An 18,666-nucleotide genomic window follows, 5' to 3' on the forward strand; every position below is an offset into this window, starting at 1 on the left:
CAAAACCGGTTTAGTCTTACAGGTGAAATCAAGCAAGGCTCCCAATGATGTGGAGAAAGTCCCATGTATGTCTTGCTGGATGTGTGGGCCTCTTTCAGACCTTATATACAAATGAACATATGGAGGTTGGGAGAGCATGAACCTGCCACTTCATGGAGGTGGAAAAGGAGGTCTTGCATTCTGCAATGAGCACTAGCGGGGGGGGCTCCTTTCAATAAATTGCAATGCCATGTGAGATATTTGTCAGTGAGGCCCTGAGAGCACTTTGAGTCACTGGCAGCTATTCATTTCCATGGGAGTCTCTGGAGCCAGCATAGGGCTGGTAACCTCCAATGGTGAGCACATGTTTGAACATCAAGCCTGCATCTATCCACATAACCTCACCCCTTTGTCTGCACATTATACATTCCATTTCATGGCCAAGATAGATTATGAAGAAACTCAGGAGCTGTGGTCTGAATGCATTCCACTTTCCTGAGCAGTGAGAAGTACCAGGGACAGTATGATCCTGGCTATCCTTAACTGAGAGAGCACTGCAGACTTAAGGGTCATTGGAACATTTGTTATATTTACATATTTACAAGCAGTGCATAAGAGCTTTTCTACATGGGGCTGTCAATGCACTGTATCTACTTTTGGTTTCATTGCAGAATTGAGATCCGAGGACGAAGAATGTTTACTTTCCTGCTCTTCCACTACATAACCCCTAGGTGGCACTGTGGTGTAGAGGAATAGTGCAGTTATACAAGTGGGGAAAGCACTTTCTTTCACTTTTATACCTCGCTTTACCTGCTCTAAAAAAACTCACTGAACGTGCTGTTTAAAAACAGGCGCAAAACTGGAGGATCATGACATCATCTGAAGTCCCAATGGACAACCATGAGTAGGCAATGACAAGTAGGGATGGAGCAGGTGCCCAATTCTGTCCAGGAATCCAGCACCCCCAAGTTGCGCTCACCAAACCCCTGCCCCTGCTCACCCCCTGCCCACACTCACCAAGCCACCCACACTCACCCGGGCGGCCTCATCAAGCTCATTTGCTTGCCTATCTTGCATATATGGGTCATTCACAGCCCCATTTTGCATATACAGTTATATATATGCAGTTGTTTTCCAGGACAAATTCAAGGTGTTGGTTTTGACCTTTAAAATCCTATATAGTTCTGGCCCAGCCTATCTTAAGGAGCTCCTCCAGCAACACCAGACAGGCCACTTAACAAGATCAGCCTTGGATTGCCTTCTCTCTGTCCCATCAGCCAGGACAGCTAGACTGGTGACAAGGAGGGAGAGAGCCTTCTCTGTGGTGGCCTCCATCTAGAGAACTCCGCCATGACCCCTCTTTAATGAGCTTCTACCACGCATTAAAAATGTGGCTGTTCAGGCAGGCATTTGGGGTGGGTTAGGTTTTTTTTAGAAATATGATGTTTTTAATGTAGAATTTTATTGTTTTAAACTGTTTGTATTATTGTACATCACCCAGAGTGGCAAGGTGACCAGCCAGATGGGTGATTAATAAAATTAAATAAATAAATAAATAAATAAATTATATGTGAATGTCTACATTTACGCAAATGGAAATATTTGCATATACGCAAATATGCGCATTTGGAACATGCACAAATTTGCATATATGCAAAACGGGGCTGTGAAGAGCCCATATAGGCACAATTACAGGTGTTTGCTTGCCTGTAATCTTGCGTATATGGGTGATGCATGGCCCCATTTTGCAAATATGAGCATTTTCGCAATCACCATTTTTTTTCACTCACTGGGTTAGTGCTGGTGGCTTGGTGAGTGGTGGGGAGCTCAACTGCAGGTCTGGGTGTGCACAAGCAAGGGCAGGGGCTGGATGGGTGCCCAGAGAACCCAGATGGGGGAGGGAGCCTGCCCATCCCTAATGACAAGTGCACAATAGATGCCTCATGTAGAAAAGCTCTAGGTGGATACAAAGAGGCACACCGGAAAAACAACAGATCCACCACTCTACATCACCAGATGCTCATCTTCTCTCTCTCTCTCTCTCTCTCTCTCTCTCTCTCTCTGCCTTTATAATAGCCCACTCCTTTCTCTTATGTACATTTGTCTCTCCCATCAACAGGAGGGGTATCACCTTTTCCAAACTCTGAGGAATTGCTCATTTAGCACCAAATGAGTGCTGAATTGAGTTCTGAGAACTTAAGGAGATCCCTGCTGGATCTCCCCAAAGGCCTATCTAATCTAGCATCCAGTCTCCCACAGTAGCCAACCACATGGCAAACAGAATATCAGGGTGATAGCCCTTCCCCATTTTTGTTCCACTGCAACTGCCCTTGATGATGCCTTGGAACTTGGACGTAGCATATCGCCATTAAGACTATTTGCCATTGATGGCCTTATGCTCCATGCATCTGGCTAATCCCCTTTCAAAGCCATCTATGTTTGTGGCCATTACTACATCTTGCGAAAGCAGATTTCATAGTTTAATTGTCAGGAGATAATTTCCTAATCATTAGCTCCCATTGAAGAAACATCAACTGACCTCTCTGGACTATTAACCAGCAAACCACTTAACAAAGCAATTGTCAGGAATGAATATGAGCATGTGGGGATAGTTAGCAGCTCAGAGTCAGAATGGGGACAGTCAGAACCAGGGGAGGCTCCCTCCCTAGTGAGCTCAGATATGGCTACGTGTTCTTCTCAAGACCTTGGCACACAGATGGCTCAACCTGAAGTCCCCCCCTCCATGAGAACTAGGGGTGGTGGAGAATTCTGCTGTGGACTCAAATGAGGCCGGATTCTTTGGAATCTAGCCTCCAGAATCCATGGCGGAACAGCACCACTCATTTCCGCCTCCCGAGGATCCCCTGCAGACTGGCATTCCTGCTCCAGACCCTCAGCAATTCAGCAATAGCGGCCACCATTACCATTTCGCTTGGAGAAAGACAGCCTCAAATGGCATAGTGGACGCCACTTGCAGCCATAAAGCCCTGAGTTTTATGTAAATAGAGCCGTAAATTGCTGTGATTAGGTAAAACTCAGGGCTTTACAGCCGCAAGTGGTGTCCAATACGCCATTTGTGTCTGTGTTTTTTCCCGTGATAGGCTAGCCTGTGTTGTGTCTGACACTGGAGGTAGCCTATGGCCATCAGGACTAGTATCCATTGATAGCCTCTCCTCCATGGATTTGTCCAGTCCCCCTTTAAAGCCATCCAAATTGGTGGCCATCACTACATTTTGTGGTAGGAAATCCCATACTTTAACTATGCGCTGTGGGAAGAAGACCTTCCTTTTATCTACCCTGACTCTCCCATCTATCACCTTTGTGGAATGACACATAAGTATTACCCACATCATGATTATGTGGGGATTATGTGGGTTCTTGCATGATGAGCGAAGGAGAAAAATGTCTCCCTATCCACTTGCTCTATTTCATGCATTATTTTGCACACCTCTATCATGTCTCCCCTCACTCACCTTTTTTCTAAGCTACACAGCCCCAGATGTTGTAACCTTTCCCCTTAAGAGAGGTGGTCCAGCCTCTATAACTTCGATGTAGGTCACTATTAATCCCATTTTACCTACAGTAACTTGAGGCTGTGAGTGAGGTCATGACTGAAGTGGGACTTGAACCCAGGTATCCACTAGCCCATTCTGGTTTTCTATCCACTTAATTCCACCAAATAACTAGTTAATCCTTCCTGTCCTATTTTTGGGCAAGGGCTTGCATTCTTCCCCACCAAAACTGGTTTCCAAGGCTACCATGTGTTACCTGAAAACCCCATGCCTGGTTTAAATATATATTTGTCAAGCCTATTTGCAATTCAAATGCAGAAAGTTTGCAGCAACGCTGCAGCACATCAATCCTGAACAAACAACTCATCAAGCCCCATAAACATGGCATGATCCCAGCAATGAGAAATGAGCTCTCGCAGCAGAAGCCTATAATTATCATGGGACTGACAGGCACATTGAAACCTTTTGGAGCATATGGGTAATTAATGAAGAACGGCGACAGCACCGCATCAGCAAGCAGACCCAAGTGACTGTGGTTTCTTCTAAGGTTTGGCTGCTTCTTCCTGGATTCTGGTACAACATTTAATAACAACCACGGCAACATTACTTTGATGCCACTTGGATGATGGAAGGAATCCTGGGGTGGTAGGAGGGGGATGAGGAATGAAGAGAGAGGGGGCAGCCAAAAGATTTGGATAGGGAATCTTAAAGTATCTCAGTTTCCACTGAAGCTGATGGCAACATTCCTACTGATGTATGACATGCCAAGATTTCCTGAAAGCCTGGGCTTTGAACTGTCCCCAAATGTCTTGCAATGATTGAGTTGTACACTCCAGGAAGTCAAGCCTTTTCAGCAAGGTTCCCCCTGTGTTCATGGGAATCAGGCTGAATTATTTATTTGTTGCATTTATATCCTGCCTTTTTTTCCCCTTGCAAGGAAGCCAAGGCAGCTTATGTTCTCCTCCCCCTCCTCTCCACTTTATCCTCACAACAACAACCCTGTGAGGTGGGTTGGGGTGAGAGTCTGTGACTGGCCCAAAGTCACCCAGTGAGCTTCCATGGCCGAGTGGGGACTAGAACCCGGATCTCCTGGCTCCCAGTCCAGCATTCTCACGACTACACCACGCTGGCTCTTATTTAGGAGTGAAGAGTATTTAGGAGTGAAGAGTATAATAACCAAAGTTCCTTGCTGCCAACATCTCAGCAGCAGCAGCACCAAATCCCACCATAGTGCCATCAGGGATGGGCGAATTTACTGCAACTTACCCACCAGCCTCCTGCAACTGCTCGCCATGTGCAGTGAGTCGCCAGGCATTCTGCAAGCACCTAGCATGTGATGTGTGGCCACCTGATCCCCGGGCAAACTGCCATTTTGCATAAAAACAATGACCATAAAGCAGCCATTTATACAAGATTACACAGGTGGAAATGGCCATGTATGTAAGCTTGCATAAATGGTCGCTTTATGGCCTCCATTTGCATCTGTCAGGAGCGTCCTGGTGGTCTCTTTCAGTCTACTCCAATAGCCAACTCAAGACACAGATGAAAGGATTCTTTTCAAGGCTTTAATCCTTTTACAACTTAATGACTCTTTCAGATGCTATCACCAGTGACTAAGCAAGGAACAGCAGAGTAGTCTATGCTCCAGGTTAGGCAGTTGGTCCCTGTTTGAAGGAGAATCACTTGCAGACCCTGAACTTATGAGCTAGGGAGAGTTCCTCCCTCTTTCCCTTGGGTCCTCAGGATGCGACAGTTGCTTGCGCGCCAAACGAGTGCTACGCCTCCTTTCCATGCCCTCCAGCTGTCGTCGCTCCCAGCGTCGGCGTCACGCTTCCAGCAAGCCCCCCTCCCTCACTTTCTCACTGCTAGGATCACTATCTATCTCAGGAATGCCATCAGGAGGAATCTCTGCCAGCTGCTGTGCTTGTGAGTAGGGATGTCAGAGAATTTTGCCACGAATCTTGGGGAGGCCAAATGCCAGTGCATTCGGCCCCCCGAAATCGGTGGTGAAATGGTCTGCCACCCCCCCGTCCCCCCCCCCTGGGACGGAACTTACCTTGAGCGAATCTCGCTGGCGGCGGCAGCTCCGGCAGCAGTTCGGTGGCGGTTTGGCAGTGGCGGCTGCAGCGGCTGGTCTCCCGACTGGCTGCCGCCGCTGGCATTTCCAGTAAAAAAACAAAACAAAACAAAAAAAGTGATAGGCTACGTAAAGATTTACGTAGCCTATCACGGCTAGATTTTTAAAAAATACCATGATAGGCTACATAAATGTTTATGTAGCCTATCATGGCTGAGTAAAAAAAACAACAACAACGCGCGTACGCAAATGGCGTACTTAATGTAGTCTAATGTATCTGGAGGGCACCAATTTTGGGAAGGCTGGACTAGATAGACCATAGGTCTGATCTAGTAGAGCTTATATTATGTTCTTATGCCAGGGCAGTGATATAGTGGTACATTTTGAAGTGCAGGCACTCATCATGACAGTCTCCATAGCCACACCCAAAAGGAGCATCCAAACATTCAGGCAGCTGTGTTGATCCATTTCAAGAAACCAGTTCTAGCAGTTTTCATCTGTGCCAGGAGCAGGTTTTTGCAAAGATAATGGCCTTTAACTCCCAATTCAAGACCAAGCCACCCCCAAACACATTGCATTACAAGACAGAACAATATATTGTTACTGGGAAAATCCATCGCCCCTCCTAGCTACTGTGAGAATTGCAGCTGAGCTCCTCAGAGGGAGCAGGGAAATCTGAGTGTCAGAGGATGTCACCATCCCTGCTAATGAAAAAGTGCATGTGCTGTGTACCTGCAGCCCTGTCTCCACTACACCACCGTTGCAGGCTACAGAGTAAATTAAGAGAGCATACAGCCGATGGAGTAGAACCATCCACAATAAATAAATGCATTCCACAGTGTGTAATGGGAGGCCTTGGTCCATAATCCTTGGTATGATAAATAAGGCATTGCAAGCGTGTCCCTTTTTCTATCTGTGACATGCTGGAGGTCTGCAGTAGGTTACAAGAACCCTCTGACACCTCTCCACTTGCTTTCCATTGTTACTCCAGCCATGAGTAAGAAATAATTCAAAAGATGGGGGAAGGTGCAAGCAGTCTGATTCTTTTAACAATTGTCACAAGGCATGAAAAATACCCACAAGCGGGCTGGCATCAATCATCTATTGGGATCTTTCCTTTTTATTATTATTATTCATTGACCAATTGTTCATTTTCAGCATGATTTCATAGGCGGTGAAAATCATTTCCTACTGCATCTCCAATGCAACTCATAAAGTGGTTTGTTCTGAACAAAGAACCGAAGAACCCTTAAGGAGTGAACCAAACCATTGTCAAGAGGGAGAAGAAGAAGAAGAAGAAGAAGAAGAAGAAGAAGAAGAAGAAGAAGAAGAAGAAGAAGAAGAAGAAGAAGAAAAGATTTATCAACTTCCTGTTCAATCATAATGATTAAAATCTCACCAGCCACGATTAGGGGTGAACGAAAGTCACTTACCTTTTCTCGCAGCTTTTTCGCGGTGGGGGGGAGCGCTTCGCTGCTCCCCCCGCGAAGTTAAGGCTGGGGGGGGAGGCTTCCCGCCTCGCCCGGCCGAAATTCAGGCCGGGGAGGAGGCTTCCCGCCTCGCCCGGCCGCGAACGCGAAAGTTAAAAAAAAAAAAAAACGTCCCCTGATAGGCTACGTGACGATTCACGTAGCCTATCACGGCTAGATCTGGAAAGTCAGCCGTGATAGGCTACGTGAATCGTCACGTAGCCTATCACGGGTGACTTTAAAAAAAAAAGCGCGTACGCGAATGGCGGCCCCCATAGGGAGCCGCCATTCGCGTTCCTTATTTAGTTGCTGTAGTCTATGTCAATGTTTACGTAGACTACGGCGAAAATAAGGGCAACGCAAATAGCGTTGCCCTTATTTTCGCCGTAGTCTACGTAAACATTGACGTAGACTACAGCGACCAAATAAGGAACGCGAATGGCGGCTCCCTATGGGGGCCGCCATTATCCGTACACACTTTTTTTTTTTTTTTTAAAGTCACCCGTGATAGGCTACGTGACGATTCACGTAGCCTATCACGGCTGACTTTGCAAATCTTGCCGTGATAGGCTACGTGAATCGTCACGTAGCCTATCAGGGGACTTTTTTTTTTTTCTTTCATTGCAATGGCGGGGGCGGCAGCCGGTCGAAAGACCGGCTGCCGCTCCCGCCCCGCTCGAACACCGGACGAACCGCCAGCCGGACCCGCCGCCGGGAGGGACATTCAGGGAAGGTAAGTCCCGTCCCGGGGGGGGGCGGGGGGCGGGGGGGCGGAGGATTTCTCCCCGAAACTTGTTCGGGGGGCCGAACACATTGGCACTCGGCCCCCCGAAGTTTCGGGGAGAAATTCTCCGCCATCCCTAGCCACGATATTCAGCTGTTTGAGTACCACTAGAAATGAATGTACAAGAGAACCAATGTTGAAATGTATAACCCTAAGCACATCACTTATGAACCCCAGATGTAGGAGAGCAGAGAGAGGAAGAGTGTCCTCTAAGACTGGTGGGGCAGCAGCTGACTGAGCCCATGGCCAGGATGGATCATGTAAAATCCATTCCATCTCTGTTCCACAGATTGCCATGTGCCTTTTCTTCCATTGTCCACCCATCAATGGAATTGGATTCTTTTTGTTTCTGATGCACAATTCAAGTGCATGGTTGCATAATTTTGCATATGTAAAAATGTGCAAATTCCTCCAAATGTGCATTTGTATGCATAAGCCTATGGTGAAATGCACATTTTTGGCCAGGTATTTTTTTTTGCGCATTTTTCAACAAAGAAATTTGTTCAAAATTCAGAAAGTTACAAAACCAGTCTGCAAGTCTGTGGAATCTGCCCAAACATGGAAAAGCCACTCTGCTGAGGAATCCAAGGGTCACATTCATGAAAATCCAAACTCATTTGCCTCCATTGCAGAGTTCTCCGACATCCCTATGCAAATCAGCAAAACTTGAAACTCATCAAAGTTCTCCAAATTCCACCTTGAAGCTCTTTCTGAATCAAGTCCATATGAGATTGCGAGCTTTTTTTCCTTTTTGCATGAAAATCCACGTGTAGTTTTGTGTGTATTTTTCCAAGTGCATGCATCAACTATACACGCTTTAAAATATATGCATTCTTCTCCCATTGATTGAAGGGTATCTCTGTGCATTTTTCAAAAGTACAAGTTTTTTCATGCACATTTTTCAAAAGTACGCATGCTGTTGAACAGATATTTTGGGGGGTCTGAAGAATGACGTGGCATGCTCGGAAATGTACTGATGTTAGCTACAGATTACATCCAAGTCCATGTTCAGTCTGAAAAGTGCAAACTGCGTAAATCCTGATCAAAAATGAACTGAAACAAATTTCTCATACATCCCTGAGGATGATTAGGCAAAAATGATTGCTCGTGTAGTCAAGGCTGACCAATGCTCTATAAATCTTCTATCTTTTTTAATTTAACATAAGAAGAGCTCTGTTGGACAAGACCATAAGCCTATCTCATTCAACATTCTGTTTCTGACAGTGACAAACCCGTAGGGATGGCGGAGAATTTCTCCCCGAAACTTCGGGGGGCCGAGCGCCAACGTGTTTGGCCCCCCGAACAAGTTTCGGGGAGAAATTCTCCGCACCCCCCCACATCCCGCACCCCCCCCAGGATGGGACTTACCTTTGCTGAATGTCCCTCCTGGTGGCGGGTCCAGCCGGCGGTTCGTCGGGTCTTCGTCAGGGGTCGCCGCCGCCATTGCCATAAATGGCTGCCGCCGCCGCCATTGCAATAAAAGAAAAAAAAACGCCCCCGTGATAGGCTACGTGACGATTAACGTAGCCTATCATGGCTAGATTTGCAAAGTCAGCCGTGATAGGCTACGTAAATTGTCACTTAGCCTATCACGGGTGACTTAAAAAAAAAAGCGCATACGGATAATGGCGGCCCCCATAGGGAGCCGCCATTCCCATTCCTTATTTGGTCGCTGTAGTCTACGTAAATGTTTACGTAGACTACGGTGAAAATAAGGGCAACGCTATTTGCGTTGCCCTTATTTTCGCCGTACTCTACGTAAACATTTACGTAGACTACAGCGACCAAATAAGGAACGCAAATGGCGGCTCCCTATGGGGGCCGCCATTTGCGTACGTGCTTTTTTTTTTTTAAGTCACCCGTGATAGGCTACGTGGCGATTTACGTAGCCTATCATGGCTGACTTTGCAGATCTAGCCGTGATAGGCTACGTTAATCGTCACGTAGCCTATCACGGGGGCGTTTTTGTTTTGTTTTCTAACTGTTTAGTTCGCGGCCAGGCGAGGCGAGGCGCCTCCTCCCTGGCCTGAATTTCGGCCGGGCGAGGCGGGAAGCCTCCCCCCCCGGCCCGAATTTTGGCGGGGCGAGGCGGGAAGCCTCCCCCCCCGGCCTGAACTTCGTGGGGGGAGCAACGAAGCACCTCCCCCCCACCGCAGGAAATCTTCGAGGACAGGTAAGTGACTTTCGTCCACCCCTACAAACCCAATATCCATAGGAACCCTGCCTCAACTAGGGATGTACGAAAGTCATTTACCTTTCTGTGGATTATGTTGATGGTGGGGGGGAGGCATTCTGTCCCTCCCCCTGGAATCCTCCACGGCCGTGCTCCGCAGCAGCTCCGCAGAGTGGCCGGCCAGGCCCAGGCCAGAGCCATCCACAGCCGGATTTCTGGCTGCAGAGGGCTCTGGGTAAAAAAAAAAAACCCGTACACATATGTCGGTGGCTATGGCCGCTACAATTTGCGTTCCTTATTTCTGGCTGTCTTAGTCTATGTAAATATTTACGTAGACTATGATGGCGAAAATAAAGGGGAACGCAAATAGCGTAGTGGGCGCTATTTGTGTCCCTTTTTGATTCCCCGTTTTAGCCTACGTAAATATTTATGTAGGCTAAAACAGCAAATAAAAAATGGATGCAAATAGCACCCACTGTGCTATTTGCGTTCCCCTTTATTTTCGCTGTCATAGTCTACATAAATATTTACATAGACTAAGACGGCCAAAAATAAGGAACGCAAATGGCGGCGGCCATAGCCACCGCCATTTGCGTACGTGGGTTTGTTTGTTTTTTACCCAGCCATGATAGGCTACGTAAATCTTTACATAGCCTATCACATCTTGTAAAAAAAAAACACAACAAGACTGCAAATGGCGGCGGTGGCAGCCAGTTGGAAGACCAGCCGCTGCAGCTGCTGCCGCCAAAGCTGCCTCCGCAGCCGCCGCCACCCAGAACATCTGCCCCAGGTAAGTCTCATCCCAGGGGGGATCCGTGGGGGGGCGGGGGGGGCAGGCCATTCTGCCACAGAGTTCGGGGGGCCGAATGCACTGGCATTCGGCCTCACTGAGATCCGTGGTGGAATTCTCTGACATCCCTAGCCACAACAGGACATGAGAGCAATAGCACTGTTCTACTCATATTCTCCAGCTACTGGTATTCGGAGTAGGGATGAATGCCTCCCCATCTGGGTCTTCCAGGTCCCCGCTGTCAGGAGTGCCCTAGCGGCCTCTTTCACTCCAATAGCCAACTCAAGACACAGATGAAAGGATTCTTTTCAAGGCTTTACTCCTTTTACAACTTAATTACTCTTTCAGATGCTAATCACCAGCGACTAAGCAATGAACAGCAGAGTAGCCTATGCTCCAAGTAGGCAGTTGATCCCCGTTTGAAGGAGAATCACTTGGAGACCCTGAACTTATGGGCTAGGGAGAGATCCTCCCTCTTTCCTTTGGGCCATGGGATGTGGCTGTTGCTTGCACACCAAACAGGCGCTACACCTCCTTTCCACGCCCTCCATCGCTCGTCGCTCCCTGCGTCTGCATCGAGCATCTAGCCAGCCCCCCTCCCACACTCTCTCACTGCCAGGGTCACTATCTATCCCAGGAATGCCAGCAGGAGGAATCTGCCAGCTGCTGTGCCTGTGAGGGATGAGCGGGCTCCTCTCCCACGGATTGCTGATCCTCCTCAGAATCAGAACTGCTCTGGGGTTCTATCGGCTCAGTTTCCACCCTGACACCCACCAAGTTCCTGCCCCCAGTCACATGCCCCCAGACCCACACCCAAGCCCTCCTCACTGAGCGGCCTGCACTCACCCCGGGCCTGTCCAGTGATCTCTGCACCCACCATTTTGTGAACAAAAATGGCAGGTGCAAATATGCACACATTTGTTCTTCTGAAAATGGTGAATGGCTGATATACCCAAGGTTTCAGATGTAAATGGGCCATATCTTTTAAAGCTCTCCAAGATGGTGGTCATTGCCACATCTCGTGGTAGTGGATTCCAGTGTTTGACTACTCACTCTGAGTAAGTGCATCCTTTAAATCATCCTGAATCAGTTATTCATTCCTCATTTCTTTCTTTTATATGCAAGTGTGCACACAACTTTAACAAACTCATTTCAACAACACTGAATGCCATCATGTGTAACTAGATTTTTTGCCCATCAAATGTAATGAAACTCCTGAAAAATGGGCAGTATTCCTCACAACTCAAGTAGGGATGTACGAAAGTTCCGCCACGGATCTCGGGGAGGCCAAATGCCAGCGCATTCGGCCCCCCGAAATCGGTGGCGGAACAGCCTGCCAACCCCCCCGCCGGGATGAGACTTACCTTGGGCGGATCTTCCTGGTGGCGGCGGCGGCTGCGGCGGCGGCTGCGGCGGCGGTTCGGCGGCAGCGGCCAGTCTTCTGACCGGCTGCCGCCACCACCGCCGCCATTTCCAGTTAAAAAAAAAAAACGTGATAAGCTACGTAAAGATTTACGTAGCCTATCACGGCTAGGTTTTTTTTTAAAAAAACGTGATAGGCTACGTAAATCTTTACGTAGCCTATCACGGCTGACTTAAACAACAACAAAAAATGTGCGTACACAAATGGCAGCGGCCATGGCCGCCACCATTTGCGTTCCTTATTTTGGCACGTCTTAGTCTACGTAAACATTTACGTAGACTAAGACGGCGAAAATAAGGGGAACGCAAATAGCGTAGCATCTACGCTATTTGCGTTCCCCTTATTTTCGCCGTCTTAGTCTATGTAAATGTTTACGTAGACTAAGACGTGCCAAAATAAGGAATGCAAATGGCGGCGGCCATGGCCGCCGCCATTTGCATATGCGCGTTGTTGTTGTTGTTGTTTTAAGTCAGCCATGATAGGCTATGTAAACATTTACGTAGCCTATCACAGCTGACTGCAGGGATGCAAACGGTGGCAGCTACGGCTGCCGCCATTTGCGTCCCTGCTAGCCAGCGGCCGGGTGTCTGGCTGCTGGCGGAGCCAGCTGGCGGCTCCGCAGAATCACTGTGGAGCACAGCCGGCCAGCCAGGATTCCGGGGGGGGAGGAACAGAGCACCTCCCCCCCGTCCAGGATTCCGGGGGGAGGGACGGAGCGCCTTCCCCCCCACCATCAGTATAATCCGCGAAAGGTAAGTGATTTTCGTACATCTCTAAACTCAAGTGCTTTTAGCCCTCAAATCCCACTGTAAAAACACTTCTGGAATCCCTGTTGGAAGTGTAGCCCCCCAGATAGTGGTATCAGGACTAGCGCTCTTTGGAGTATCCTTATAAAAACAATAAGCTTACCTCGTCGGCCACTCCTAGACTTGTTTTTATACCTACTATTCAATATAACCAGCTCCCTCAGAAGGAAGCAGGTTTTAAAATGCCTAATAACACACTTCAGACAGACTTGATACCATCCACAAACTATACAAAGGAATCTCAGGCTGCTCTGTCCCTGAGGGAGGACGTGTAATTATCTGGAGTGAAAGAAGGCAGATAGGAAGATATTGACGGAGCAGGACTTATTGAATTTCAGCTGTAACTGGGCGCAGGTGATGAAATTGACTCTCAATAAAGTTTTCATTCAAGGCAAGATTTAATCTGGGAGCCAAAACGGGGAGGGAACTTAAATAGTGCAGTGCATCATTTCATTGTTGGTGCAACAGGGCAACCACCAGAAAGAAGGGATGAAACGGAATGCCTCGAGTAGGATACAAAGGCCCGGGCTGTGCAGAAATGGCCTCTCCAAATCCCTCACCCTGTTTGTGGGCAAAGAAAGGGGGGGTCATTTCACTAAATTTCTCCAAGGGGAGGAGACTTTCTCAAACAGCCTCTCAGAGGTGGGGCTCACCCTTAGCAGTTACAGTAGCACAGCTTCCTGAGTCCCCCCTGCCCCACCTATGTCATGGGGTGACAACAGCAGTTGGGTCATAATTTTGCATCCTCTACAATTTCCCAGAGTAAGTATCATTCCAGGGCAGAAGGATGGAGGCTGTCACAAACATGCACACACACACACACACACACACACAGTGGAGAATATTTGGAGGAAGTTCTCAAAATGGCCATCTTTTCATAGGAGGATGAAAAGAAGAGGAAGAAGAAGAAGAAGAAGAAGAAGAAGAAGAAGAAGAAGAAGAAGAAGAAGAAAAACATGGAAATGTCTTCTGAGAAATCCTGCTAATAGCGCAGTTGCCTGAATTTGAATAACAGAGGCCACTACCCAACTGGACTCCCTTGCTCTTTCTATTAATTTTGAGAGTTTCATCTGATAAAGCTTAACACTAAACAATAGGGGTGTACGGATGCCCTACCTTTCTGGTCCGGGGGGGCGCGGGGGGGAGGCAATCCATCCCTGCCCCCTGGAATCCATCTGGGCTGGCTCTGCTCTGCAGGGATCCTGAGGCTGTATTTAGGCTAATCTACCAGCTTTACGGCTGCAAATGGTGTAGTGGACTCCATTTGCATGCAGAGTTAGTTAGCCCAGCACAGCGATATGGCACGGCAATGGTGGCCGGCTGTATCGCCAGCGATGCTGACCTGGAGGCCAACTCTGCAGGATCAAGGCACAGAGGGAGCCAACCCAGACGGATTCCGGGGCAGGTGGAGGTGAGTGCTCTGTTCCGCCACAGGCGGATTCTTGGAATCCGGCCTCATTGGGGTCCATGGCGGAATTTTCCGCCATCCCTACTAAACAACGTGGGGCCAGGTTTTCTGAAAGATCATCTCCTCCCATATGTACCTGCCTGGACCCTAAGATCCTCTTCAGTGGCCCTTCTCTGGGAGACCCGGCCAAAGGAAGTGAGGTGGTTGGCTACTCAAAGAGAGTCTTCTCTGCTGTGGCACCAAATTGTGGAATGAGCTTCCCCGATAGGCTTACCTGACACCTACGTTGTGCTTTTTCTGGTGCCAGGTGAAGACCTTTTTATTTTCCCAGGCATGTTAATATTTCACCTCCGTTTTAAAACTGTCATTGGATTTTAAATCTCTGCATTGCTGCTTGTTTTTATTGTGGCTTGTAATTTTAATGTTGTAACTTTAAGCTTTTACATTTGATATTGTATTTTATGATGCATTTTGCGGTTTTAATTGTTGTGAACTGCCCAGAGAGCTATGGCTACTGGGCTTTATAGAAATATAATATAATATAATATAATATAATATAATATAATATAATATAGCTAGAGTGTTGGACTGGGAGCTGGGAGATCCAGGTTCAAGTCCCCACTCAGCCATGGGAACTCACTGGGTGACTTTGGGCCAGTCACAGACTCTCAGCCCAACCCACCTCACAGGGTTGTTGTTGTGAGGATAAAATGGAGAGGAAGAGGATTATGTGTGCCGCCTTGGGTTCCTTAAGAAGGAAAAAAAGTGGGATATAAATGTAATGAATGAATGAATGACAGCACATTTAAAACCTGCTCAAGGACTGTCCAGCTCAGCGTGTGTTTTCCAGTCAGTCTGCCTAAGACCCAGCAGTGCAGTCCTACGTACACACTTACTATAAGTAAGCACCACTGAACACAGCAGGGCTTACTACTGAGTAAACATACACAGGGGTGAGCTGCACATTCTGAAGGGATTACAGTCGTGTCCCACTCAATACAGCTAAACGGTGCTCCTCCCTGTGCCACTGTCTGTTTTGCCTCACTCTCCAGATAAGGATGGCAAGGCCAGGCGATTTGCCTGGGCTAAGGATGGGCAAGCACTCCCCCCCCGTCTGGGTTCTTTGGGCACCTGCCCAGACCCTGCCCCCACTTGCATGCACCCAGACCCATGCTCGAGCTCCCCACCATTTGCTGAGCTGCCCACACTCACCTGTCATTGTCAAGCTCTGCGATCACCATTTTGGGAAAAATAAAATGGCAATATTGAAAATGATCGTATTTGCATATACACAAAATGGAGCCATGAATTGTTCATATACGCAAACTTACATGTGTTCACTTGCCTGTAATCTTGCCTCTATGGGCCATTCACAACCCCATTTTTTATCTACACAAATGTGTGCATTTTCACAAATTTGAATACTGGCATATACACCTGTACTCTTGCCTCTATAGGCCATTCACAGCCCCATTTTGCATATATGCAAATATGCACTTTTTCGTGATCACCATTTTTTCCCCCAAAATTGCGATCATGGAGCTCAATGGCCCCACCCGGATGAGGGCAGGCAGCTCGGTGAGTGTGGGCAGGGTGCGAGTGGGGTCAGGGGCTTGGTGACCATAGCTCAGGGGCATAGGTGTGTGTGGGGGGGTTCTGCAGGATTCCTGGACAGAATTGGGGGCCCACACCATCCCTAGCCTGGGCCCCATCAAACTTGGAGCCAACCCCTTCTCCCTGGTCAGAAAAGTCTTCTCCTGTTTCGAGCTGGGCCTGGACTCCTACAAATTCCAGTCCAACCCCAAAAGGGGGTTGCCACCACTGCCGGCCATCTCTGTCCACACCCAGTGATTGCAGGATTTCAGGCAGATGAATTGGCTGCCTCATTTGGCATGCTCAATGTCAAGCTATTATCAGAGGGATGTACGAAAATCACTTACCTTTTGAGGATTATGCTGGTGGGGGGGGAGGCATTCCATCCCTCCCCCCGGAATCCTGGCTGGGGGGGGAGGCACTCCGTTCCTCCCCCCGGAATCCTCCGCGGCCGGCTGTGCTCCGCGGCAACTCTGCGGAGTAGCCGGCCAGGCCCAGCCAGGCCAGAGCCGTCCGCAGCCGGATTTCTGGCCGCAGAGGGCTCTGGGTAAAAAACAAACAAACCCACATATGCAAATGGCAGCGGCCACAGCCGCCGCCATTTGCATTCCTTCTTTTTGGCCGTCTTAATCTACGTAAATATTTACTAGGGTTGGCGGAGAATTTCTCCCTGAAACTTCGGGGGGCTGAGCACCAACGTGTTCGGCCCCCCGAACAAGTTTCGGGGAGAAATCCTCCGAAACCCCCCCACCCCCCGCACCCCACCCCGGGACGGGACTTACCTTCGCCGAATGTCCCTCCCGGCGGCGGGTCCGGCCGGCGGTTCGGCGGGTGTTCGAGCGGTGCGGGAGCGGCAGCCGGTCTTTTGACCAGCTGCCGCCGCCGCCATTGCAATAAAAGAAAGAAAAAAAAACGCCCCCTGATAGGCTATGTGACGATTCACGTAGCCTATCACGGCTAGATTTGCAAAGTCAGCCGTGATAGGCTACGTCAATCGTCACGTAGCCTATCATGGGTGACTTTAAAAAAAAAAAGTGTGTACGGATAATGGCGGCCCCCATAGGGAGCCCCCATTCCCATTCCTTATTTGGTCGCCGTAGTCTACGTAAACATTTACGTAGACTACAGCGACTAAATAAGGAACGCGAATGGCGGCTCCCTATGGGGGCCGCCATTAGCATACGCGCTTTTTTTTTTTAAAGTCACCCGTGATAGGCTACGTGATGATTAACGTAGCCTATCATGGCTGACTTTGCAGATCTAGCCGTGATAGGCTACGTGAATAGTCACGTAGCCTATCAGGGGGCGTTTTTTTTTTTTTTTAACTTTCGCGTTCGCAGCCGGGTGAGGCGGGATCCTCCTCCCCGGCCTGAATTTCGGCCGGGACAAGGCGGGAAGCCTCCCCCCCCGGCCTGAATTTTGGCCGGGACGAGGCAGGAAGCCTCCCCCCCCGGCCTGAACTTCGCGGGGGGAGCAGCGAAGCGCCTCCCCCCCACCGCGAACGTCCTTCGAGGACAGGTAAGGGACTTTCGTCCACCCCTAATATTTACGTAGACTATGATGGCGAAAATAAGGGAAACGCAAATAGCGTAGTGGACGCTATTTGTGTTCCCCTTATTTTCGCCATCTTAGTCTACATAATTATTTACGTAGAGTAAGATGGCCCAAAATAAGGAACGCAAATGGCGGTGGCCATAGTTGCCACCATTTGCGTACGCCTTTTTTTTTTTTTACCCAGACGTTTTAGGTTACATAAAAATTTACGTAGCCTATCACATCTGTGTAAAAAAAAAAAACTGCAAATGGCGACGGCGGCAGCTGGTCGGAAGACCAGGCGCCACAGCCACCGCTGCAGCCGCTGCCACCGCAGCCACTGCCGCCGCAGCCACCACCGCAGCTGCCACGGGAGCCACCACAGCCCAGAAGATCCGCCCCAGGTAAGTCTCGTCCCGGGGGGATTCTGTGGGGGGGGGCAGACCGTTCCGCCACAGATTTCGGGGGGCCGAATGCACTGGCATTCAGCCTCCCCGAGATCCATGGTGGAATTTTCTGCCATCCCTAATTATCCACTTGTTCCCTGAATGTCAAACAAATGCACCAATTGTCTTCTGTCAAATGCTGAAAGATGACAAAATATTAATTAGCTTGCAAAGAATCTGAATTGATTTTCAAAGTGATTGGGACACATTAAATTGAGACAAGAGATAAGAGATAGTGAAAGGACAGACCTTGGGCTAACTATTCTGATCCCTGAAGCTTGCCTGCAGCTCTACCCCCACCCCCCATACACCCATATGCAGACATACACACCCCTTCTCCTCTGGAAATCTGCATTTTCTGTTTGCTGAGAGCAGAAGCTCAGGGCACAGCCACCAGGAGGATGCTGGTCAAGTGCTACCAGACTTGAGCCAGGAGCTCTGCAAATCAGACATTGGCTGCTGCGTAGAGAAGGGAATTATAGACCATAATCTTTCAGGCCTGGGATGTCAGATGATACCCAGAAGGACAAATTGATGTCCTTCCAGGGCATTAGGAGAAATGTCCTAGTGGTAAGGAGGGTGGAAAAATATGCTACAGATTCAAATCAGGATGGATTCTCAAGCATCTGACCTACAAAGTCCACAGTGGCGCAACCCCACTCTCCTCCGGGTC

This window comes from Heloderma suspectum, chromosome 3 (genome assembly GCF_057233095.1).
Source record: "Heloderma suspectum isolate Gila_16-S chromosome 3, 16-S_ref, whole genome shotgun sequence".
NCBI classification, from domain to species: Eukaryota; Metazoa; Chordata; class Lepidosauria; order Squamata; family Helodermatidae; genus Heloderma; species Heloderma suspectum.